The sequence below is a fragment of the Stegodyphus dumicola genome, chromosome 2 (assembly GCF_044657685.1).
Source record: "Stegodyphus dumicola isolate Sdum_Otavi_A_Nest chromosome 2, ASM4465768v1".
Taxonomy (NCBI): domain Eukaryota; kingdom Metazoa; phylum Arthropoda; class Arachnida; order Araneae; family Eresidae; genus Stegodyphus; species Stegodyphus dumicola.
This window is the reverse complement of record NC_140769.1, coordinates 211,720,059-211,747,533: the sequence shown is the minus strand read 5'-3', so window position 1 is coordinate 211,747,533 and position 27,475 is coordinate 211,720,059. Positions and strand designations below refer to the sequence as shown.

At 32.8% G+C, this 27,475-nt stretch overlaps 1 long non-coding RNA gene across 1 annotated transcript; it reads left to right on the top strand.

Annotated features, from left to right (window-relative positions):
• Positions 1–252: 252 nt before the first annotated feature.
• Positions 253–27,475, top strand: LOC146998824 (uncharacterized). The gene is made up of 3 exons (XR_015039739.1): positions 253–967; positions 15,085–15,121; positions 27,215–27,475. It is a non-coding gene; the product is annotated as an uncharacterized LOC146998824 (long non-coding RNA).

Sequence of the window (27,475 nt, the reverse complement as noted above, 5' to 3'; positions counted from 1 at the left end):
ATTTCTCCATCTTCGTAACGTAACTTAGTTACTGGTGGGGGAGTAGTGTAGTGGCCCAGTTATTGCATGAGAAATAATTATTTTTTATTTCATATATTTGTTCATGTGTTTAATTATTTTATAAAATTAACTTTAATATTTTGTTAATATTCATATTTATATTTAAATTTCTTTATGCTGAATGGCAACTAGTTCTAGTTCTGATTCATGATTGCTAGGTTTTGGTTTCAAAACGTTGCTCGTAGCGTCGCATTTCGATAGCTGGAAAATAAAATGCAATAACTTAGCTATTTGTTTATAATTCATGCTGTTACTAGTCATAAATTAATTTTAAACATTAGTAGCCAAGGCTACAGCGTCACCCCTGATCAACTTCTTCGCAACTGAAGACTTTGCACTTTTATTACAAATGCATACGACTTTTCCAGTTTATGGAATTTAACGAACTTTTACAGGTCCTTAGGGGATTGATAAACATGTAGTGGTAAAGGCCCTCGGGTCGAACACTACTTAACGAATAATGATCTCTGATCTCCCCGTTGAATCACTATTATAAATGTTCGTTTTACTTTTCAAACTGTTGCCACCAAATGTTAGAGTCTTGCATTATATTTGAAGAAATTAAATAATGAAAAATTAGAGTAGCTCCTAAACACTATACCATCTGGGGGGCAAGATCTTTTTATTATAAATTAATTTTAATAGAAAAGTTATTTTAACATATGTGCGTTTAAGAAAAAAGAGCAGGGAAAATTTCCCAAAAACGCAAGCACATGAATTTTGGCAGCATAGTTTTGTCGAAAATTGCGCGATTTGGCAACGTTGAAACGTAAAGCTGATTCGCTGGTTGTGTTTGCGCCAATGAACAAATGTGTTATTTACCGTGTGCTTTTCTTTTTAAAAGTTCCGAGACTTCAATGGATATTGATGCGGGTGATGAAGAAGAACGCTTCAAAAGGCTTGCTGTGTATGTATTCACTTATATATATATATTTTCAAATACACAAAATATTGGTAAAAGTTTACAATTGGGTGCCCCTTGTTTTTTGGCGATTCTTTTTTTGATGCCAAGATCGGCACCAGGAAGGTACAATTTCTTGATGGTCGCTACACAAAACAAAAATAAGAAGTCAAAGAATTGTACAGACTCTGTGTCCATGAACACATTGATCTGTTTTCACTTAAAAAAAAATCCTAGAATTGCACAAACTAGGCATTGCGCACTGCCTTAAATTTGCCCATGTACACATCAATCTATTTTCATTTAAATAAAATCAGGAAGCTAAAACAGAGTTAAAACTATCATGGTAACCAGAAGTAAGGTTTCATCGCCAAAATTTAAAAAAGTTGTCGTGAAGCGAAGGGGCACTCAGTTCTACGCTAGAGCGAAAATATTTATATTCGTGATCTGTTTGTATGTAGGAATTCAATATACAATTAAAGTAAAATGTTTGATATCCAAATGTAATCGAATATGTGTAGTTTCCTAAAAAAGTGCCAGAATATTTAAATGTGCGAAACTAAAAGTATAAAATGTTAGTTTCCTTGAATTATGCGTTTTCTTAGTCTTCATTTTACAATAAATCCAGATGTTAAGTATAAGTTCAAAAATAGGCTGACTATATTTTCGTCATGTCACATGTTATATTAAGTTGACCATTATTCTTCAGAACTGTATGTTTAGCTTAAAATGCTCGTTAAAAATGGGACAAAATGCCATAATGCACAAAATACCTTAGATGGAGCTCACACTGTAAATAAACTAGAAACTCTTAAATTTGTTATTAGTTTGCAAGTAGAAAAAGGGAATTTTTTAGTAAAATTTTTGGTGAATCTTCGGATTATGGTAACTTGGGGAAACTTTGGCGACCATCCCTGCTACAGCAACCTGCTAGTTTTTTTTTTTTTGGATGCCATTTTGTTTTCACGAAGTAAAGCCATGTTTTATTTTATTTTTTTTTTTTACTCAAAATTTTTTCCAACAATCTGCTAGCCGAATTACGCTTATGCTAGAACTTTTATGGAACAAAAGTGCTTAATCATGACGAAGATTAGGTGCGAAATTGGGAGGAAGTGTAGAATCGCCCACTGCTTGCTGCGTTTTTAAGAATTGCATATACACGATATCTATGTACACATCAACCTATTATAACTTAAAAAAAATCCCAGAATTGCACAAAAATGGCATTGTGCACACTTTGGTATTGCGCACACAAAAATGACTTTATCCATGTACACATTGACCTATTTTCACTTAAAAAATAAAAATTAAAAAAAAAAAAAATTACAAAAATCCAATTCTTCTTACTCTTGTAAAAAGCACCAAACAAATAAGTGGGCGATTCTGCACTTTAGCAGCGAAATTGTTTCTAAGTGCTTATTAGCTAAAATCCTGTTTGGAATTTTCCGGAAAATGTCACATGACATGTCTCATGATCTCTCATTTCTCTGAGACAAAATAATCTGTGATTCAAACTGTGTACTTCTCAGATTATTGCTAAAATCCTAGCTAGTAACCTTTATCACCTTACCAAAATGTCACCAAACTACCTGTTACCATGTTCCAAAGATTAACCAAATTTTTGAAATGATCTTTCTGAAAATTTCTAAAATCATGTATTTAACAGCTTTTGACACTATAACATATTTTCTGAAGCAGGGCAGAATTTGAAAGGTGAAACCTCTTGGAAAACACACAAAGATGTCTTGTAGAATATAATACAGTATTATCAATTAATTACATAACTGCTTTTCTCTTACTTGAAGCAGAACTTTACTAATCTTGTGAGATATTTAGTCCAAGACAATTTAATTATAATATTGGGTACTTTTCCATTTCGCCGGCGCAAATCTCGCCAAGCAGACTTTATTGGCAGCAACATACAGTATACACATAAAAAATTTAACCAATGTTAGTTTTAAGAATTTTTTATTTTGAAGGCATAAGCATTTTAGTATGGTTTAAAATTTTGTAAAAAACCAATAAATAAAGACAATAAATTTGTAAAAAGACATTAATTTAAGAATTTACTTTGCTTTCATCCTGATTCGCCGGTTCATATCACGTGACCCCAAGTGATCTTATCTCATGTAAACTACGCTACAAAAATATAATTCTCTCAGTAATTATCTACATTAATTTCAAGTTAAATCTTATGGAATATAAGTTCAAATGCAAGAATTATTTTAATTCGTACGAATAGCTTACTCAGAAATTATGTAAAACCGCAGTGCTTTACTTCGCTAGTGCATTCTCATTAGATTTGATGAATTTAACCCTTGATTTTCCTTTTCTATATCTTTGCGTTCAGGTGAGTGGTGTGATTGCATCGTAATTAATTACCGCGAATGGTCTTAGGGCAAAAAATTTAACTATCTTGTAAAAATTCTATGTAATTGTATGTCAGTATTGAAAGAAACAATCAATCTGATAAGAAATGGCTGCGACTTGTTTTGAAAATGAAGGGTAAAAGTTTGCCAGCGAAGATATTCCGTTTGGCATCAGTTGTACCATTATTGGCGACTTTATCGTTTGTGCCGGCAAAACGGAAAAGTACCTAATATTATTTTTCAAACTTAGGTATATTTATATTGTAATAGATGAGTAAGAATTAAGGATACAGTGGATATTTAGCTGAAATATGCTAATCAGCCTAAATGCTACTATTTATCCAGTAATGTTAAATATTTAGGAAGAGAAAAATTTCCACACTTTTTTTTAATAATTCAGGATCTTTATTGATTATTTATAATGGGGATATTTCCATTCTATTTTATTTCTTTCTTCCTGTTAAATAGTCTTAAAATTTGTTTTAATTAAAAATAAATAAAAGTTGTAGATTGATAGAAGCTTTCCGTAATGTGAAACAACCTTTCCATGAATACGTTTCTTCCCATAATGTTATGCAATTGCAACTTTAAAATATTAGATTATGTTAATTAAAATTTGGGTAAAATCCTATAAGAGCCCTTGCGACAAACTGGGAGAGTGCAGAATCACCCACTGCTCCGCACGTTTCTCAAAATTGCCAACTTGAAAATAGCAAGTAAAAAAATTGGGGTAGAGTAGACTTTAAGGTACCCCTTGTATTATGGTGAAGTTGTTGTTTGATTTATCACCAAGTTGTTGTTTCATTTATGGTAGCCTGAGTAGTTGAATGTTATGGAAACTTTATTGTGACATAATCAGGTGCATGATTCTGGGAAATTTTGAATCATGGGATGTTTTGTAAGCGTTTTTGTGGTGTGTGTTGGTTTGATTCTTTAGACAGTAGAATGGCCGAATGTAGTAAGATTAATTTGAAGTTTCTGTACAATTTGGAGCAAAAGGGGAAAAGAGCTTTAATTGACTGGTGTGTAAATGTAGGTTTACTTAGTAGCCATTATAAGTGTTTTGTATGTAGGAAGGATATGCGTCTAGTCGAACGTAAAAATCGTTTAGATGGATTTGAATGGGTTTGTAGGAAGAAAAGTTCAGATGGTCACTATGTGAAGTGTTCGATCAGAAAGAGTACCTGGTTTGAAAAAAGTCATTTGAGTATGATTGATATTTTGATTTTTACGTGGCTCGGGGTGTACGAAGCGAACTCGAAAATCATGGTAAGTGAATATTTGCTTTTGGTAGTGCTTAAATATATAACTTGTTTTTTCTTTTCTATGTTATTTTATTTTTTGGTTTAAAATGTATTTTATTGAGATTTTGCATTTTTTTCCCCTATATTGTAGAATTTGGTGCTCCTTTGACTTTTTAAGTGTAAATATATCAATGTGTACATGGACAAAGTAAAGGGAGTGTGCAATGCAAGTTTGTGCAATTCTGGGATTTTTTTTAAGTGAAAATAGGTCGACGTGTACATGGATAAAGTTAAAAGAGTGCACAATGCTATTTTTGTGAAATTCGGGGATTTTTTTTTTTTTAAGTGAAAATAGATCGACGTGTACATGGATAAAGTTCGTGAAATAATGAAGTATTTATGACCTAAAGGGTATCAAAATTTACAAAAAAAAAAAAAAAAAAAAAAAAAAAAGAAGCTTAATATTGATTTGTTTGCCTTATTAAACATTTCTCTCAATGCAAGTTGTTTAAGTTGCTCCGTTTGTTGCGCTAATACATTCTCTTTAATTCTGTAGACAGGCATAATCCTTTGCTTAGTTACATTGTTGAAGTCCTGTAACTGCTGTTTCGAGAATTCCGATTAATTTGTCAATCAAAATTTTCTCGTTGTCAGTAACTTCTCTGTCACTTTCTTCACTATCAGTAGCGTATTTTCTGGATCTAGAACTATACTACAGATTTCGCCATTCATTAATTGATTGATGATTGAGAAGGATTGTCATCACAATGAAAACTTCTTTTATATCATCCTCATTTATTACAGCTTGTCCACATTTCTTTACAAAATCCGTTAATTGGAAAATTTCGCCTTTGTTTTGCTATATCCGAAAACCTTTAAAATTAGTGGCTATCATCATCAAATTTAGCTATCCTTCACTGTACATATTTGGCTATGCATCATGAGCTTGGCGACTAACGACAAGTTGTTCTGTTAAATTTTATCTTGCTTCTATCACGCACTGAGACAATTATGCCTGAATTATATTAGTTTTGTTATTTATCATACTTATGTCTATTTCTTTCACGTGCTTAAGGCTTATTAGAGTTCTGAATAAATAAATTCCCACATATATTTCAGCCTTATTGAAGGCCGGCGCTAGATATCTTACCGCCTGATGCAGTCTCTGTGGGTCCTAAATTCTCCGAGTCTCTGCAGCCATACGAGCCCTGGTGCTGGTTCTGGGTTTATGTGAATAACAAATCAATTATTCTTAATTCAAATAGCCATAAATTTAATCTTTGAGTCTATGAGTATCATCAACAAAATCTATTTTTATCACATGGAAAGAAATGTTTGGTAAATGTTTCCTCGTAAAAATTTTTTTAGCACATTTAACTTAAATCTGTAATCATCGCCAAGCGTAATGTCAACATATAAGGTTACCATACACCTTTATTATTCAATTACTAACAAGAAAAATTGGGTACTTTTCCGTTTCGCCGGCGCAAATCTCGCCAAGCAGACTTTATTGGCGACAACAGACAGTATACACATAAAAAATATTAAAAAAATCTTAGTTCTAAGAATTCATTTTTTGAAGGCATAAACATTTTAATATCACTTAAAACTTTATAAAAAGCCGATAAATAAAGACAATAAATTTGTAAAAAGACATTAATTTAAGAATTTACTATGCTTTCATGGTTCAAAATCCTAATTCGCCGGTTTATATCACGTGACCCCAAGCTATCTCATCTCACGTAAACTACTCTACAAAAATCTAATGCTCTCAGTAATTATCTACATTAATTTCAAGTTAAATCTTAATTTGGAACACAAGTTTAAATGCAAGAAATATTTCAATTCGTACGAATAGCTTACTTAGAAATTATGTAAAACTGCAGTGCTTTACTTCGCTAATGTATCCTTATTAGAATTGATGAATTTAACCCTTGACTTTACCTTTTCTATATTTTCGGCTTCGGGTAAGAGCTGTGATTGCATCCTAATTGACTTAACTACTGAAAATGGCCTTAGACATAAAACTGAACTATCTGATAAAAATTCTATGTAATTATATGCCAGTATTGAAAAAACCAATCAATCTGATAAGAAAAAGCTGCGACTTGTTTTGAAAATGAGGCGTAAAAGGTTACCAGCAAGAATATTCCTTTTGGCATCGATTGTACCATTATTGGCGACTTTATCGCTTGCGCCGGCAAAACGGAAAAGTACCAAAAATTGTTTAGGCATCGCTACATGAGTCATTACTGAAGTTGTCATGTTTTGATAAACATGCGGTGATGAAAGGAAAGTATAATAAATAATGATTCCCAAGGTTGGCGTCAGATCAATGATGTATCTATGTGGAATGTTTCAGTTTGAGATGTGTACCATAAAGCGGATACGCAGGAATGAAACCAAGTTACTGATCCTGATCGTACATATTTATGCTAAAAGTTTTGTTTCTTCAATAACAATGTATTTCATTTAGTGTCAAAGTGAAATTAAGAATTGGCACACTCCAGATGTTTTATTATGCTCGGAGGGGGGTGGAATCAAATGTGCATGCGTAAAACTTAGGAGAAAAATGTTGTTGGTGGTTTTGAGGTCTGGATTTTAGATCATTTCGGATAATGGACGTCTGGATTTCAGACTTTGTACTGAATTTCTTATTTATTTTGATTAATATAGCAATTGGATTATATGGATGATCTTTAACTTTGTTAGAGATTTCTTGCTGGTAACTTTATGCTTTCTTGACTACTGTTATTATAATGACTTTTGAAATTGCTTGTTTTCATGAATGTGTTTGATTGATTTAGAAATTCTGAATTTTCATCCACAGAGAACCCGTTGGCGCCGTTGCTGTTTTACTCGCCAAGTTCACCTATGGTTGATGGGCGTTGGTTATGAGATATTAAAACACATGGAAGTAAGCCGCGTAAACATGATATTTAAAGAATATAATCAAAGTAATTAAAGAATAAGTAACATAAATTCACGTTAGCAGAGAAAACAATATATTAAGCATACGAAAGTGAAAATTCAAAATTAACTGGTTAAACACGATGCACGAAAATAAATTTGTATTTAATTCAAGTTAGCACAGAAAACAATATGTAAAGCTTAATGGAAGTAGAAAAATCATGTAATATTAAACTTTGTAATAATGACCCTTTTTCTTGGCAATTTCTTGGGAAAATTGAGATCTGTCTTTGAATATCTTTCAGTATTATAAAATTCCAAAATATTTATGTTTTTAACAGTGCAGTTTCTAAAGAAATTGTGAATTTACGATTAATATCTTCATTGCATAATTTTAAAGTACTTCCAAAACTACGATTGAAAATCCATTATGATCGCATAAATGAAATGAATAGATATTCTCATTTAAATAGAAACTTAATTGCAACTGATTACATAAAAGTTTTTTTAGTAATAAATTATATTCTGCTCTGACTTATTTTTTTAAATTTTATGTATATGTTCATGTATTGCACGAAAAAACCAACATATTAACTTTACATTTGGCATATCGATTTTTATTAAGACTTGCTTTTTTGCATGTAACCAGGGTTCATAGCGGTCCTTATAAGTGCTTATAAGTCCTTATATTTGAAAATAAAATATAAAGGCCCTTATAGGTGCTTACTTTTTCTTTAAAGCCCTTATTTTTTTGTTTTTAGTGCTTATTTTTTGCTTTTAGTGCTTTTTTTTTAATGAACGCGCTATTTTCCCCCTACCAAAGCCGAAACTAAATAAACAACTTTTCTTAATATTGAATGTCAGGTGGTGAATCATACTCCCGGAAATAGCTTTTCCCCCTTTCTCTGCATTAACATAACCTTTGGTGCGCACAAAGAGTACAGACAGGTGCCCGTCGTTATATTGGTCAAAGAATTGCGAAAGCAGTAGAAAATTTCGGTACATTCGGCATTCTTTTCCTCTCACCCAAATACTATACACGTTTAAATTTCTATCCAGATCTTAATAATTTGCATTCTCGTTCCGCTTGGTCAGTTCATATTTGTGTTTATTATGATCATTATGCTTATATTATGAGTATATGTATGAATGTTTATAATAACAGTTGCAGTAACTGCTGAAGTATAGTAAACTTCCAAAAATGGTTGTATTTTAACACAGCGTTTTAGGAATAATACTCGGAATGGCTTAAATAAAGGGAAAGTAATCGAATAGTCAAAATAATTTAATTTTTTTTGGCCAATACATTATATAGTGCGAAGATTGGGAGGTTCTCCCCTTTCTCCGCAAAATCTCAAATATTGAAACTGTTACAAGTTCGCTGCAAAACAAGCAACGGACTTTTTTTTTTTTTTTTTGTCACTTTCCAATCTGGATTGAATAGGACTAAAAGTTCTGTGGTCTACCAACCCAAGCGAAGAATGATTCTATTGCGGAAATTTAACGCCGTCTGTTGAAAATTAGAATGAAAAACACCCCAGTTACTCATATTTAGTTCTTTATTCTCCCAATTTCAGCAGCTGTTGATTCCGATTGCGTAATATCACGTAGGGAAGAATTATGGCACACGTATTGTGCAATAACGTTTGCGATATTTCGCAGAGATAATTAATTAATTAATTTTGATGTTCTGTTTGAGATTTGTTTATGAACACTTAAAAGAGTTTTACTGTGCTTGCTAAGCAGAATATTTTTCAGTTCCATTGGTTTATTTTTATATGATTCACATATCAGAATGTCAAAAGCATTTATTTAGCGGAAAAATCTAAAAAGTGGCTACAGTCAACCCCCCCCCTCCGCTCCTCTTTTTCAAGTTACGCTCAACTGTCCGAATATTCGCCAGTTTCCAAGTATGCGGCTTAGTTAAGCTTTTACTGTTAAAGGATGACTGCATGAAGCAAATTTCTGTCTTCTGATTTCAGAAATGTTCCTCTTTTTTACTTAAATTACTTTGCTTGCAATATCTGTTAAGAGAAAACTGATATACAATGAAAATTTAGAAAATATTCAGAATTTAGATTTAAATTATTTAAATATTAATATGAGTGGAAAAATAAATTGTATTTATTATTAGGTTCCAAGCAAATACAATAAATATGCCTTATTATTATTTATTTTCTCTATTTTGAACTGAAATTTCATCATTAAATCTTGTAATATAGTTTAGTTCTGCATAGTTTTTTTTTTTTTTTTTCCTCTCATTGTAAACTAGTTCTGTAAATTGAACTGTTATTTAAAATTTAAAGGGAAAAAAAAAAGTAATTATTTTCCATGGTTGAGGTAATGCTTATTCTCTCTTAATAAATACTGCATTTCTCATATTTTAAATTACAAGTCTAATTAAGGTTATGCAGTTGTGTATAATGTCATTAGACAGGTGCTTATTTTTTTTCTTAAAATGTGCTTGAAAAGTGCTTATTTTTTTAACTAAAATGTGGCTATGAACCCTGTGTAACTCATAACGAGAACCAAGGAATATATCATTTTTTGTGCACTGCTTTGCAACTGATATACAGCTCATCAGCAGCTAAACAGTAAAGTGACTGAACTCTGGTAGTTTAGTTAGCCAAGCTAATGGGCAAGTTGTATGATTGTTTTCATGGTATTCCCAATATGTAACGTGGATTCAAACCAGTGTCCTTCAGAAAGACCTCCTTGAAGGCATCTTTTCTTTTAGGCAGATATCTCTCCCATGCTTTTCCATAATTTAAACAAACCCAAATGATGTATGCTGCTAAAAATTTTATTTAAAGTCCATATTTAATAACATTACAAAAATTGCAAATATGGTCCAAGTTAGATCATTTTTAAATGCATATATTTATTTTAATTACACTAATTGTATATATTTATTATATGAATATTTTAAATGTCCATTTTATCATTAATTATTATTAATATATTTATGGACAACATTTCTTTTTTGATTGTTCTGTCCAATGTATCCTTGATTTTAATTTCACATTTAAATTTTCACACCATAATTTTATAAGTCTTCTGAAATTTAGTCACAATTTCACTCAATTTAACCGCGTAGTTCACAAATGCAGCATAAAAACTATGTTAATATCAGTCACCAAGGATGTATGGATTAGGTTTTTCATGCATAACCATGAGTTTTTGAGTATCCATAAAACTATTCTGTCATTTTAGAGAATCAATAATACTTTTTATTTCAGTTTAATCATCTCTTTGTGTGTCACACCTGAAATCTTCTCAAATGTTATTGTTTTGTTTATTTCATGCTTATGACTGCATAAGAAGACTTAAGTGAAACAAATGTGTCACAAGCAGTGACACTGAGATGTTATTTCACATATAACTGAGAAGTACAGCACTAATTAGCACTGTAATTGTTAAAGAAAGTATCCTGGCTTGTAAAAAGCTTCGTTGCATGTAATGTGAACTTAATAACTTTATCATTTTAAAATTAAGAAGGGTTTGTGTGTACTTAATTCAATATACAAAGCATGTGAGAGCTAGCTGAAAAAGGCATGCTTTTGTGAATATTTTCTAGGGTAAATAGGATCATGGAAAACCACGAAAATGTCACAAAATTCACAAAACACATACGAAAAAAATAACCTGCACAACCAGCTCGTTTTTCAGGATTTGAGCCGAGATTGAACTACCACTATTCAGCCTTCTTAACCACTCGTAGGACTAAATATGTAATATGTAATATCATGTAATCAAAAGTTAACTATGTGTTGTGTAACAGGATTGCTTTCTCAAGTATCGAGGTAGGAAATACTTAATCTATTCTTTTTTTTAAGTGTTTGGTCATGGTATTATTCATTACATGTACTTTCCATAATTCATATAGAATATTAATATTTCTACTACAAGTGTCTTTTTTAAATTTTTAAGTGTTTTGCTTGTTGATATTCTCAAAATTGTATCTGATAATTAGTATAATAGGTATAAATACAGTAGACATATATAATCGATCAGGAGTGGCTAAACTTTATGTCAGTGAGAACCACAACTGCATATTTACATCATAGGTGAAGTAGGTTTCAGACAGCAAGAAATGTCGATTCCAAACAATCATTCAGTGACAGTCTTAGTTCAATAAGAGCCATGTGCCTGTAATAAATTAATGAATGCATGACTTTTAATACATCCATTTTACATAAACAGTTTTTCAATGTTATTTTTATCAATTTACTTGTAAACAGTTTAAAGCATTTTATGTTGAAACAACTGCCTGTCTTTCATAGTATATTTGACAGTGCCAATAATTTTCAGTATTGAAATTCTATTCAGTAGCATTGTTAATAAAACTTTTGAAGAGTCATTTGCATTTGGATTCATTACACAAGTAGTGGTTTGCTAATTTTGATGACTTTGAGTATCCATAAAACTATTCTGTCATTTTAGAGAATCAATAATACTTTTTATTTCAGTTTAATCATCTCTTTGTGTGTCACACCTGAAATCTTCTCAAATGTTATTGTTGGAAAAGCATTAACAATATATTATCTGGTTAAAGTTTTAAGCCATAAATATTGTTTTTCTCATAATTTTAGATGACCATACCAATAATAAAAACATTACTTAATTAATTATTTAAAATGCATATTTTGGCAGGTGATGAAGTCAAAATATTTTATCGGTTGGAAACCTCATGATTCTGTGTGCTTAACGCTACGTTAACAGCCATGTTACCAATTATCATTAACCCCTCTCCCGCCATATTTTCTTCCACAAACTAGCATCTGTCACCGAAAACTTCCTTTATTATATGAAAATATTTCTATCTATTTGTTAAAAGTTCATAAATAATAACGTGAAAATACAAAAAAAAATAATAATAAATAAGTGAAGAATAATTTAAATTGGCAAATGCGAACAATGACGGTGATAATTCAACAAAATGAACGTTAGAGGAATGGTTGCAACCTTCTTACAAGCGAATAGGTTGAATCTGCCGGATTACCAGGTTTGAACTATTATCGCCAGAGTTGGCGATGTTTACATTTGCCGGGTTCTTTGCGGAAGTGTTCCGAAATTCTAATTAGATGTAAACAAATTTCATTTAATAATAATTAAATGCCGTGTAAAGCTTCAAACTTATTTTTTTTTTAACTAATACTTAAAAGATCTAACATTGTGGTTCTCAACCTATTTTGCCCTATTCCACCCCTTTCACCATTGCTAGAAGATCATTCCCATCATGCCCTTCCTTTTCAGTACTTGAAAAATGCATATATATATTTATTTAGATTGCTTTTGAACTTACTTTATAAATTAAACCAAAAAAAGTACAGAAAATGTTGGTATATACCAGGATTCGAATAAAAATAGTTTTTTATATTTATAAACCACAGCTGCCAACTCTGCTTTTTCTTCTGGTCTCCTGGTAGATCACCAAATCTCGATAAACTTGTCTCAGTTGCAACAAACAGGGCGAAAAGAATGACCGGGGTAAGAAACGTTTTTGTTATTATTTTGAAAGGAAAAATCAGTGACAAGATCTTACTTACCATTGTATCATTCATCAAGAAGCGCTTTGTGCTCGACATTTCCAGAAGAAATTTGCAAAGTTATGGAATTCATAATTATATTATTGTTAACCTCATTATTACTACAGCTTTTAATCATCGCCAGTTTAAAGAATTTTTAGTTGAAATGGAGAGCGAGTACTCAGATCTTCTGCTGAATAATAAAGTGCGTTGGTTATCAAGAGGAAATGTTTTGAAATGTTTTGCATCCTTATTAACAGAAGTTAAAGCATTACTCCTTGAAATGAGTGTTTATAATCCAGAACTAATGAATGATCAGTAGATCCAAAAATTTTATTTTATGGTAGACGTTACATCTCATCTAAATCAGCTTAATCAAAAAACTATAGGGAAGAGGTGTGTGTGATTATGGCAAAGCCTCGAGGGCTATCTGCCTAAGAGGAGGGATGCCTTCGTGGAGGACTTTCTAAGGGAAACTGGCTCATTTTTAACACGTTACACATGGGGAAAACCACGAAAACGCCCATGCAGCCAGCCCGTTCGCGGGATTCGAACCTCCTATAGGGAAGAGGAAACACAATTTTTCTGATGTTGGAAGAAGTTATTTCATTTGAAAGCAAATTATCTCTTTCTGCTCAAGATTTTTGAAACAGAAACTTTGGTTCACTTTCCAAGCCTGTTGAAACATTCTCAAGAAAATAGATCTAATATTGACATTTGCCATTTCAAAACAACAGTTTTATGACAGAAGTTTTTCTCAGCAGGTTTCAGGAATTCTGAATCAGCAAAGCAACATTAGCCTTTGTTAAAAAACCTCTTAATACTAGTGCAACGGAATTGCATTTCTCTGTTTAATATTCACATTGGCAACTCTGAAATCAATTGCTGAATTTAAAAAAAAAAAAAAAAATTATGAAACTTGAAATTTGAACATTTTAAGTGCTGATGTAGAAACATTGGAGAAAAATAAATGTGTGCTTAGTTCACAGCACAAGTAATCTGGAGAAGGAAAACATGTGGAATAATATTATTCCCGACTCATGTAATCAGCTTAAAAAACTAACGTTTGATGTTTTTCTTATTCGAGTCTACATATTCATACGATCAATAATTTTCAAGCATGAACTTTTTGTCAAGAGTAAATAGAGAAGTCATCTTATTCATGAAAACTTGTAATAAGGCTTAAAATGAAAAACAACATACAAAATGCAAACTTTTCAAGAAGATGCAAGGCCATTGTTTACATTAGTGTTTTGTTAGTCATTATTGCGATTCAAGTTTTTCAATATATTGCAATTCTCTTTTATCAATAAAATAGTATCGTTATTAAGTATAATATCAAGTTTTATTCGACATATATATATAGTTTAACTAAGACTTAAAAACTGAAATATTGAGTTAATTTTAGGGAGTGTTGTGGAGCGAAAAAAGATGTAGTGTTGAGAAAGGTATAAGATGGTTTGGACATATGCAGAGAATGAATGGAAGAAGATACTTGAAAAGAGAATACAAGTATTAATAAATACAGTGCTGAACTGTTGATAATTGACTCTGTTGACTAATGAGTTTGCCTTCACTGGCCAAAGGGATATAAAACTGAACTGAGAGCAAATTGTGTGCCATCTCAAACCTTTTCTGCTGCATGTACTATGCCCTAAAAGGCTGAATTGTTATTATGCCCAACAGTGTTATGTTGTTATATGTAAAGATTTTAAACAATTATTTTTTTGTAACTGTTTCTGAAATTATTAACTTAGTGTTTTATGTTCAGTTTCAGCAGTTTTCTTAGTGTTGATTAAAGAGTTACTGTTTATTACATTTGCTATTCCTTATTACTGCACTAAAGGCTATGATTCTGTATACATTAATTAGCAGCATGTTTAAATTCTTAGTTAAAGGTCTTCAATTTAGTTTCATAATTATTTATTGTATACCTTCTTCATATTCATCTTAAATTTCAGAAGAAATTTACTTCCCAGTTTAGTCCTTTGAAGCAACTTATATGTAAATATTGTATAGCATATTCTGTTATGTACTGACTATTGAAATGCATTTTTATTTCTTTTTTGCAGGACATTTTGCAGTTTGAAGTCTCTATGTACTACTGAGGTAAAAAAATTCTTTTATATCTAATCTGAAAATGAAATATTTTTTCATAGGCAATAAATTCAGTTCTTGACAACTGCATTCTAAATTAGAATTTTAAGCACATGTGAGAAAACAGGAAAGTGCTTTCCAGTATTTAATTTTAAAAAAAGTTGAATTTTTATTTTCAGAAATCATCTTAAATTTATTTAATAAAGATCATGGCAAATGATTCCAAAATTTTTGGTGCATGTTTTACTTGTCCCCAGAACTTTCTGAGTTGTCCTGCTGTGGATAATTTCTACATAACCACTGAATTTCTGTGATTCTGATTAATTCAGGCTCCTAAGAACTTGATGTTTGTGTCATTATTTGATTTTTAGGAAAGTGATTATTCTAAACCTCATGTTTATAAAAAAATTTACTGTAGTTTGAAAATATGAGGCTTGGATGATAATATCAGCGACTCTTTTAAATATAAGCTACAACTTGCTTAAAAGTATCTTATGCAGTTAATGCCACTAGATACCTTTCAACATAAAAAACATCTTCAGAATTATTTTTATTTCTTGCATTTGCTGCAAACATGAAAGAAAAGAAAAATCTTATAATTAAATTTTGTTGCTGTTAAATATTTCTGTAGTAGAAGATAAGCATGTTTAATTTATAATACTTTTTATGTATTGTTTGACATATTTAGAAGTATTAAATATGTATATGATGCACAATTTTGAAATCTACAAAATAAATTTTGTTGTATATAAAATTTAATTATAAATATTGAAGTAAAATAACAGACAATAACATTGCAAAATTAAAAATTTACTCTTACAAACACTTCAAAAAAGTGAGAATAAAATGCATTAAAAATTTAAGCAATATTTTTTATAATTTAAAAAAGTATCTCTTCATATAGTATTAATAAATACAGTACAAAGTTCGAAATCCGCACTAGCTGATTCCGGATTTGGGATATTTCCAAATCCTGTGGGGGGCTGTAAAGTAATGTTGCTTTCTTACATTAAATTCAAACAAATAAATTTGTAACAAGTTTTTATTTTTAAGCAATAATATAATCACCCTCGTTATCAGCAACCTTTTGCCATCTAGTATGCAGATTTCAATCCCAGATCAATAAAAATCAATTGGTTTTTGAGTAAAATATCTCAAGATGGCATTTTGGACATCATCAAAATTTTGAAATTTTTTGTTACTAAGAAAATGTTGTAGGGATTGGAATAAATGGAAATCCGAGGGTGCGATATCGGGCGAATATGGTGGGTGAGGCAGTACCTCCCACCCCAATTCATTATGTTTTTCCAGTGTTCGTCTTGCACAGTCGTGTTGCAGAATGACGCCTTTTCCGTTGACAATGGCCGGATATTTTCCAATTAAAGATTGGTTCACTAGATCCAATTGTTCAGAATAAAGGTCTACATTAACAGTTTTTCCAGATTTCAGCAATTCAAAATGAACAATTCCACGAATACTCCACCAAATACCCAGAAGTGCCTTTTCGGGATGTAAACCCTTTGTAACCCCTATTAAAACTGCCTTTTGAGTTTTGGATTATCATATAGGACTTATTTTTCTGTCTCCACTAATCAAGCGATCAAAAAATGGTTCTGTATGGTGCCGTTGAAGCAATACATTGCGTGTGATGGATAGGTTGGCCTTGTTCTCTTCGGACAGATTATGGGGGACTCAAACACCTGCTTTGCTTATTTTTCCATTCTGCTTTAAATGTTTTTGGTCGACCAAGGTTGGTTAAGAGTGTTTGACAGTTCCTCGATTGTTTGACATTGATTTGCGTCCACTTCTGCCCTTAGCATGTTGTTGTCTATCGTTGTTGTCGACATGCGTAGAAACGACATTACTTTTTGGTCCCCCTAATAATAGATCATCAATTTAAATCTGGTAAGATGGCATGCAGAAATTATACAATTAAAATTATGAAATTGTAATTTATGAAATAAAGAACAATTATGATCTAAAGGGTATCAAAATTTACAAAAGAAAGCTTAATATTTGTTTACTTTATTAAACATTTCGTTCAATGCAAGTTGTTTAAGATGCTCCCACAAAAAATTCAAAAAGTTCCTTTTTCTTTTTTCTTGTGTCATATACAGTGGACTTTCCAATGCCATACTCCTCACATAATTTTAAGACGAATATGCCTGTATGCATTTTTTGCAGCAATTCCACATTTTGTTTAATGGACTTCTAAACATGGTTTCGCTTTGTAGATCCCTTTTGTAACTCCAGAATTGGAAACTCTTTTCGACATAATCGAAAGTTCAAGCTTAGTTTTTATAAAATTTCTGTAATAATAACAGTCTGCGAAAATTAATAAACTGGGTCAAATTAGAAGGTCAGGGAGCAGCGCAGTCTGCTACATTAATTTAAAATGCCTTAGAATCAGTAATGATAATTTTAGCCTAACTTAATAGCGTGTGTTATACGTTATTGGCTATGTATCACAAGATTGGCAACGAAACCCAAGTGGTTTCGCTAAATTTTGTCTTGCTCCTATAGCGTTCTGAATTAAGCCTGAATTGTAATAGTTTAGTTTTTTACTATACCTACGTTTATTTCTTGCACATGCTTCAAACTAATATGAGTCCTGAATAAATAAACTCCCACATATATACTTAAGGCTTTATCTAGGGCTGGCGCTTGAAACCGCCTGGTATCGCCTCTACAGGTCCTAAATTCTGCTGCAAAGCGCTTTTGTAAGTTCTAAATTTTAACCATGCCTAAACTTTGGATCCCAGTGCTTTCCCTAAATCATAAATACTTCTCATCCCTTAATTTTGACACTCGGTGCTTTCCCAAATTCCAAAAATTTCAACTTCCCTAAATTCTGCCGTCCAATACACACATATCTATAGTGCAGGACGGGTTTAAAAATTTTGCTTTTAATTTTTAGCCTATTATTATGTTTTTTTTTATATGTATGTATATAGGCATAAATAAATGCAACAAAATAAAGAACAAGGTTATAAGGTATTTCTCCCGCCTTCCTAGCATCCCTTCGTGGTATAGTGGTTCTGCATGCTGAGCCGGTATTGTCAGAGGTCCGTGGTTCGATTCCCAGCAAAGGCGTTGTTAATTTTTCATCTTGCATGCTTCCAGAAAAAAATACCTAATGTCTCTAAAGTGGCGCCCGAACTAAAAGGGTGTTTCATGAGGATTCTCTGCGCCCAGGATTTGGCGATTGGGTCCCCTAAAAACCTCAGTCGCCCTTTCAAAAGGGGAGTATGTAAGGTATTTCTCGTGCCTTCCTAGCATCCCTTCATGGTGTAGTGGTTCTGCACGCTGAGCCGGTATTGTCAGAGGTCCGTGGTTCGATTCCCGGCGAAGGCTCTGTTAATTTTCATTTTGCCTGATTCCGGAAAAAAATACCTAATGTCTCTACCAGGTATAAAATATGAAAGAAAAAAATCTTAAATATACAATGTTCATTAATGTATGTATATGTATATAATATCAATATAAATGTTAGGTTCTGAAGCAATTAGAAAATTTTTAATTACGCATACACACACATATATATATACATTTTATAAGCATATATAAAATAAAGCGATTTTTAAATTACTTATATGGTTTGTTGTGGTTTATTTAAATATAGCAAAGCACTCGACGGCTATCTGCCTAAGGGTAAGGATGCCTCTGTAGAGGACTTTCTAAGCAAAACTGGATCGTATATGCGTTATACATGGGGAAAACCACGTAAACGCCCATACAACATGAAAATGGATTGTCTGGTCCGCACTTCTTAAGCAGAAGTATCACCAGAGCCAATAGGCTAAGGAAATTTTCAATTTTGGAGCAAGAGCTCAAAGATCAAATAATGCCAATTAGAATTTTTGAAAGACCTAGTTAGAATTTTGAGGTCTTCTGACTAGGAGATGTGTTGGCCTCGCCAACGTCTTTATTGAAAAAATACATTACATAGCATGTTTTTATATTTACAAAACAAATTATTTTTTGAACATAAATTGAGTTATACAATGCAACATAGAATGATAGGAAGAACAAAGTAAAGAATCAATATTAAGTATTACAATAATTAAATGATTAATAACATGGCAAATAAAAGTACAAAGATATTACATGATACGATTGAATTTACAAGTACAGATCTAATTCATTGTGATATGAGTATTCCAATATAAGTACAATAATATTATATAATACAATCAATTTATAAGTACAGATCTGATTCATTATGGTATATGTATTCCATAAAACTTGATAACAAAGATCGTCCCTTGTCGTTCTTAATTAGTTGTTTTAGAGTTTCTAAAGTTATATTTTGTTTGAAAATTTCTCTACGTTTTGTTGATACACTGGAACAGTCTATAATCATATGAAGTGCATCTGCGGATTCACTACCACATTGACACTTGCATGTAGATTCCTTTAGTTTGAATCTGTTAATATAAATCGGAAAGGCTCCGTGATTAGTGATAACTTGATTTAAAAAAAATCACTGAAATGCCGTTTCTCCGAAACATTCGGTAGAAGTGTGAACGTTTGTCGTTCTGATGCTATTACTCATAGGGATCTTGCAGTCTAGGTACGTGTTCGAGTAAATCCCTTGTTTGGCTAGCTCGTCGGCTTTTTCATTGCCGGCAGTGCCTTGGTGTCCTCTTATCCAATGAAGCTTTGCTTTTGTAAAAGCCAGTAATTTCTTTATGGCGATAATGTTCTGATTATAGATATTGTATTTATGGATAGACTTTAAAACAGCCTGGCTATCCGAATATATATGCGCAGGACTGGGGTGTGATTTTAACCATAGTAATGCCGACTTTAATGCTAAAGTTTCAGCTTGATATACTGTACTAGTCTTATCCAGTTTAAACATAAATTGATCGTGACAAACTCCATTCATGAAGGAACAGAAGCCAGCTCCAGTGCCGTCTTCACTTTTTGAACTGTCCGTATAAATTTCTAAACCTTTATTGATTGGAGGCTTGTTGTCCCATCCGAAGACTTGAATATGAGCTGGATGAGAATGCCATTTAGGTACTGGGAATTCAATCTGATCCCGTGAAAGTTCTAAGTCCTCATATTTAAAGTCAGTCCATCCTCGTTTGGTACGTTGGATGATGCTTTCCATGTCCAATTTAAGATCAAGCGGCATAATTCCAGCAATCACTTGAAGAGCTGCAGTAGGGGCAGTCTTATAGCTTTTGGTCATTGCAAGAAGTGCTATGCGTTGTATAGAGTTTGTTTTGTTTCGCATTTTTACCGTAGGTGGGTACCACCAGGCAGGACATGTGTTTACTATGGTACGCTCTATTGCACGTTTATAAAGTTCTTTCAGAACTGGTTTGGGCATCCCAAGTAATCTAAGAAGATTGTTCATTATTTTACAAACTTTAGATTTAATATAATCTAGATGAGGTAGCCAGGTAAGGCATTCATCTATGACTATTCCAAGATATTGAATGGATTTTTGTTGCTTAATGGTATGATCGTTCATCTTTATTGTCGGTGCTGAATAGGCTGCACCACGCTTTTTGATTGCTATAAACATAGACTTTGACTTTTCGGGAGAGAATTGAAGTTTGCACTTGAGTGCCCATTCTGATAGTTTTTGAAGCGCCAACTTTGCCTTGGTTTGAATTTGCATATGCATAGATCCTGTTACTAGGAGTGAAACGTCGTCCGCATAAGCTTGGATGTGGATTCCATCTTCAAATTCGAGTTTTAAAGCTATATTCATTACTATATTCCAGAATAGTGGTCCAGAGTTGGATCCTTGTACACATCCTTTTTCTTGTTTTATGGAGTATTGAACATTATTTATTTCATAGATTATATGTCTATTATCCAATAAACTTTCAATAACTTTATAAATATTTAGAGGACATCCCAGATTGCGGAGTTCCTGTAGTAGGAACGGCCACCAAATATTGTTGAATGCACTCTTGATATCCAAAGAGATAACGTTGGTGTAATTATTATTACGTCGGTTTGCTTCTATTTGTGAGACTATGTTGTCCTTGATGGCATCTGCTGAGCATTTTCCCGCCGTGAAGCCATATTGTTGTTCACTTAATTTGGAATTCGATACTAAGAAATAAGTCAATCTGTTAGTGATTAATTTATCATAGACTTTACTCCATGCGTTAAGCAAGCAAATAGGGCGGTAAGCATCAGGAAGCTCACCATTTTTTCCTTCTTTTGAGAATAATACTAATTTCGCTGTCTTCCAGCAGTTAGGAAATATTCCTCGACGGAAGAGTTCATTAAGTAACGCTACTTGTAATTGTGGGTTAGCATAGAAAACTTCAGCTATAATTTCTTTAGATATATTGTCCATTCCAGGTGCTTTGCCTGGATTGAGGGATTTGATAGCATTTTCCACTTCTGGAATCGTAAACGGAACATCATTTATTGAATTATATGGATTCCTTAAGTTGTTACGAATTGTCGTATGAAACTCCGTGTCTTCGCTGATTATATCTTTAGGAAAGTGGTAATCCATTAGGAAACGTATAGTTTCTTCTATTGTGGAAGTCTTGGTTTTATCTGGTTTGAGTAACGCTTTTAATTGTAGAGGGGATTGCATAGTCCCCTTAGCAATGTCATAGTGTACCCCGAAGGGTGAACTAGGACTTAGACGCTCCAGATATCTTTTCCAGGTTGTTCTTTTGGCTTGCATAAGCTTTCTTTTATAGAGAGCAAGGTCTTTTTCATAGACTTGCTTATAGTGTGCCCTTAGTTCGTCATCATGAATACATTTGTGATAACGCTTTCTCAAAGCGAGGATTCTTTTTCGTAATATTGAGAGTTCCGGGGTCCACCAAGGGACACCTTTGTGTTGAGTTTTAACATATTTTCCCTTGGCGTGGGTTGCCAAGTCACAGTATTCCTGTATTTTCTGAGTCCACTTAATTATAAGTTGATTAAGATCAACTGTATCTTTAGGCAAGTAAGATTCCATTGAACCAAAAAAGTGACCAATTTTTGCCTTCAGTAAGAGCCAATCCATTTGTGTAAGTTTATATTTGACTCTTTGAGTTGAGCTAGAATGTTGATACGTAATTTCAAAAGAGATATAACAATGATCACTTAAAGTGATACAGTCCATAACTTTCCAATTATGAATGAAAGACGTGGAAGAGATTGATCTGGAAGCTGTAATATCAATCCAGCTCTTTCCCCTTGTGCAGTTGTAGGTAGGGGGACCATCCGGATCGTTTTCAACAGCCAGTCTATGCATTGTTAAGAATTCTCTAAGTGTGCGTTTTCTGGGATCCTTGAAGGGGGAGCCCCAGAGCACACTTTTCGCGTTTAAGTCGCCAAGGAGAAGAAGATCATGTTGATCGTCAAAGTAACGTTCAGCTAAGTTTAACAGAGTAGTTAAATCTGTTAAGTCCGTTATAGGTTGAGTATAACAGTTAAAAATGGTTATTGTCCTATGTTCAATCTTTAATGTAATAACATTTAAAGTAGAAGAAGCGTAAGTATTCAGAACCGTAAGTCGTGGGTTAACCACCACTGTGGCTGTTTTGGGGTGGTCATTTGGAGAAAAAATGTTTGAGTCGGAAAGCCAGACGGCTTGTCATTGATACAGTATGGTTCTTGAATAAAAATCAAGTCGTATTCAAAGATACAAGTCTTTAGTTGTGCTGTTGCGACATGTGATCTCGCTAAATTAATTTGCAACGCTTTTATATTTTGAATAAGTTCTCTAGCCATAATTGATTTTTCTTCGAAGATCTTCAATTTCTAGCTGTCTGCTAGGACAGTCTTTTGAGAAACTTGAGTGCTGCTCGTCAAGGTGCTTATCACTATTCGCATTTCTTTCTGCACAATGAATACATCTTTGGTAGTTATTGTCACAATTTTTGTGGGAATGTCCCACTTCTCCACAATGTCCACATGCCTCTTCTGTTTGGCATTGTTTAGAAATATGTCGGTATTGGCAGCATTTAAAACACTGCGTTGGTCTGATGTATTCTCTTAAATTGAAACGTTCCCAATTAACGCACAGTTTGCGTAACTTAGTAAGTGTTTGAAAACCTCCGGTGAGGTTTCACAAACCCAATGATTTCTGTTCTTATGCTTGATAGGAAATTTAACCTGTAGGCCATCACCATCGATGCCTTCGTTTTGGGCTAAAATGGCTTCCTTAAGTTCTTCCTTAGTCAAGTCCCTTGGAATATCATATATTATAATTTTAGGAAGCCTACGTGTAGGACGAACAATTTGTAGGTCCTTTTTAAGTTCTGGTACAGTATTTATTTCATTTTCTAGCGTCTCTATGTCTTCCGCTTTATTGGTCTCTATTAAGAGACCACCTTTTGCCTCATTTTTAAGTCTTTTCACTCCAATGTGGAGCTTTGTGGGATCAATAGTTTTTAAGAGCTTCTTTCTGATGTTGTCTGGTTTATCCCCTTCATTTGTGGGGTATAAAATAGTGACATGTTGTTTATCTGGTTTTCTCCATGTTTTGGATCGGTCACGAGCTGGACGTTTAAGTACGTCCGCATAAGAGTCTTTAATGTTTGGCGTTTGATGAATTTGTCCTTCCATGTGTGCCATCTCGACACACTGTTCAGTTAGAAGGTTGAACATCAATTGAAATTGATGTCGAATATCAGCGGCTACTGCCTTGTTTATGCCAGAATATGCCAGAATTTGTCAATATTGTCTCTAAGGTGGCAATATATGCCTGTCCTTCTTTGAGAATGTCTTTAGAACTCATTTTGATGTAGGTAGAGTTATTCAACGCTTAACTAAATAAGATGCACTGGGTCTGTAGACCGACCTGGTACCCTGGGGTTCACACCAAGTCAGTAAGTAGTTGGCACTTTTGCTCAGGCTTTCGACCCTCCTTGGAGAGGGAGCCCCCCGACCTTGCCAAGGTACCCGAGCACTGGGAAAGCACGAATGAACAGGTGAAACAAATATTCAAAATTATATCAATTTTGCACATTAATATCGCATTTCAATCGCATACAAATCGTATTTCTAATCGCTTTCCCCGGGGAGCGTAAACGCCCATACAGCCATTCCGTTCACTGGAATGCGAACTCCGGACCGAACTATCACTGTTTAGCGGCTTTACCACTCAGACGCTAATGAACCTTCTCCTCACATATACATGCATATATATATTATAATATTTACATGTAGAACATATGTTATGGTGAAATACCGAAATCTGGAGAATGTCGACTTTCACCGGTGAATGTTGAACATATAAGAATATATTTCTTCTCCGTAATTCAGTCACGAAAAAAAGCACTTGAGACTTAAAATAAGAACTTAAAACACACAGTACATTGAAAATGAGAAAGGAAAATAATAGAAGTTAAAAACTTACTTAATTATACAGTGCGTTCTAAATGAGAAAATAAAATAATAGTAATAAAAAGCTTACTAAATTATGTGACTCAAATCTTATTTATTGCAACAACTTAAACTATTATGACTTCTTATGAACTCTCTTTTCGACCTACACCAGAGCATATCTGTGATTGTCGACATAACACCGGTGAGGGTCCGAATGTACAAGAATGTAATGCAATATTCGATCTTTCACCGATGTATGTGGTAAATGTTGTCATTCTCCGGTGAAAGTCGATATCCTCCAATTTCGGTGTTTCACGGTAACATATACGTACACATTAAATTATTAAATTATATTTGCATGTCGATAAATTATATTTACAGGTTGATCATTGATAAAAAATTATAAAATATTGTACGGAATTACTTCGCTTCCTAGATTTTTCGTAAGCTTCATCATATTTCTAAAACAGAATCTAAGTGGTGATCCCATTTGCAAGCTGTTTATATATCTTATTTTTTCTGCACTGAATTATATTTAGAGAATTATTTCACATGATTATAGCTGAAAATGCAGTTTTACAAATGAAGAATTTAAAGGCAAGAAGAGAATTAGGTCCTTTTCTAATTATTCTTGAAGCATTTAAATTAAGAAAAACAAATGGCAGATTAATAGAGATCACTGAAATAAAGTGCTCATAGAGGACAGATTAATATGCAAATAAATTTTAGTTTTCATTAAGTAAAACAGAATTCATCTGGCTTCTGTGAGAAAGGAATCAATCCAAGAAACTATTTTTCTATTTTCGCAATCATAATTTTTTAAAAAAATATTCAAAGAATTCATATTCAAACATTGCAGTCTATTATAATCAGTAATAATTACCTAAAATGCAATTTTAATCAATATTAATTCTCATTTTCTCTTTGATAACCCCTCTTTAGAGTTAAATAGCAGTCACAGCATTTTTCGGCTACATTTTCCTTTATAATATGCTTACGTTTTCATTTACAACTTTTAATACTCTGGGAAAATTTCAGTATGAGAACCCAGAAAATTATTCTTAGTGATGCTAAGATTATTGATCATTGTCATGCCGCTGTGCTTCAAAAGAAATCCTATTATTTAAAGGTTCATATCCTTAACCTTCCGACGTTCATATCCTGGCCTTAACATTACATTCATATCCTGACCTAAAAATAAAAGCTGCGAGTCAGAATTAAAGGGGTTGCTCATAGGCAACCTTAGTTAAAAAGAAGTTAGAGGAAATGTTAATCAATGCATAATATTATCTTTTGAATTAAACACTAACACACTATTTGATCAAGTTCAAATAGAAAACAGATATTCGGCATTTGATTTGAAAACAGATTAGACTTGCAAACAGATATTCGGCATTTGTAAAGAAAATAAGGATGAATCAATATGAGTTTGTTTTCTGATTGCAAAACCATCTTAAGATACTATCGGATTTAATCTTTAAATTATTCCAATAATATTCAGAATAGTGGGGAGCCACTATTCTTAACTAAAATTCACTAACGCAAATCCTATTTTGGGTTGAAATGATTTTCATTAATTACGTTTTAGAATCTATTAGGTCATTTTTTTATAATACGCCGAGAGGTATTTTTGAAAATGAGCAATGCCTTTTGCCAGGACTCGAACCTGAACCTCTCGAATACGCGCCTAGTGTGCTAACCGTCACACCACAAAGGCATACTGGAAGGAGAGAGAAAATACATTATCCCTTTTAAAGGGCAAATGGAAATTAGGAAACCCGATCGTTAAATCCTGGTTGTGAAGAATCATCGTTCACAACATTTTAGTTCGAGCGCCACTGTAGAGTCATTAGGTTATTTTAAAGGAGCTGTGAAAAATGTGCAAAGGAGTCGCCGGAACTTGAACCTGCACCTCTCGAATACGCGCCGAGTGTGCTACGGTTACACCACGAAGGCATGCAGAAAGGAGGGAGAAAATACCTTATAACGTTAATGAAAAAATACTAAAAATATCTAAAAAGTTAATTTTTTAATTACCTCAGTTTTTGTACTGATAAATGATAAACTATTATAATATGAAAGAACAAAAGGAATAAAATTAATTATTTACTGATATTTGAGAACTCACTTTTTTACTTCCTTGTACGAAGTAAGTTGTAAATAATGAGACAGACAGTGAACGAAGTAAGTTGTAAGTAAATCAAACGAAGTAAGTTGTACTTTTGTAAGAAGTGTCGCAGCCATGAAAATTTTCGGGTATCATATTTCAATGAAAATACACATATATTAACTGCTATCAGATACAATGAACAATGTTTTTGCATGACATCTGTAGGTAAGAACAGAATAAAGGACTCTTTTTCCCAAAACGGTTTGCAAAAAGGATTTAAAATGGATTCAGGACAGATTTTTTTGTGATGTCTAGATGTACGTATGTAAGTATGTAGCTCGCATAAATCAAAAACGAGTAGACTCAAAACGTTGAAATTTTGTATATGATATAACATGTAGTTGTGCACCTACCTTTTTGGTTGGATTCGGCTGCACCAAAAGTGTATAAATAAGCAAATATACCCACTTTGTAACTCAGCTGCGTGAGCTCAGTTTTTTTTAAAAATAATTTTTATATATTGGTAAATTGTGCATGTTTTGCTTTAAAAATGATTGAATTATGTTGTTCTTATCTCCCAGTTAAAGTTCTTATGCCTTTAGTTAATCTGCATGCAATAGTTGTAGAATTATTAGCTATTTAAAAGTTTTTTAAGTGCGGCTAAGCCTAATTTTTTTTTACTATAGCTGCCATATTTGTTTGCATTTGAAACTTAGCGAAATAGTGAATTCAGTTTCTGCACTTTCAGTGTCTTTTTGCCAAGTGGGACCCAAAGTAAAAGTTTTGTGCACCGAAAAATCTGCCTTCTTGTCGCTGGCATAACTACTTGTTTTTGCGTAGAAACAATAATTTTAATTGTAAAAATTGTTTTTTTTTAATTGTTTTAATTGTATTTGGTGTTTCAAGTCTCTATATTTTGCAATTTTTAATAAAGCTATTTTGAGGTT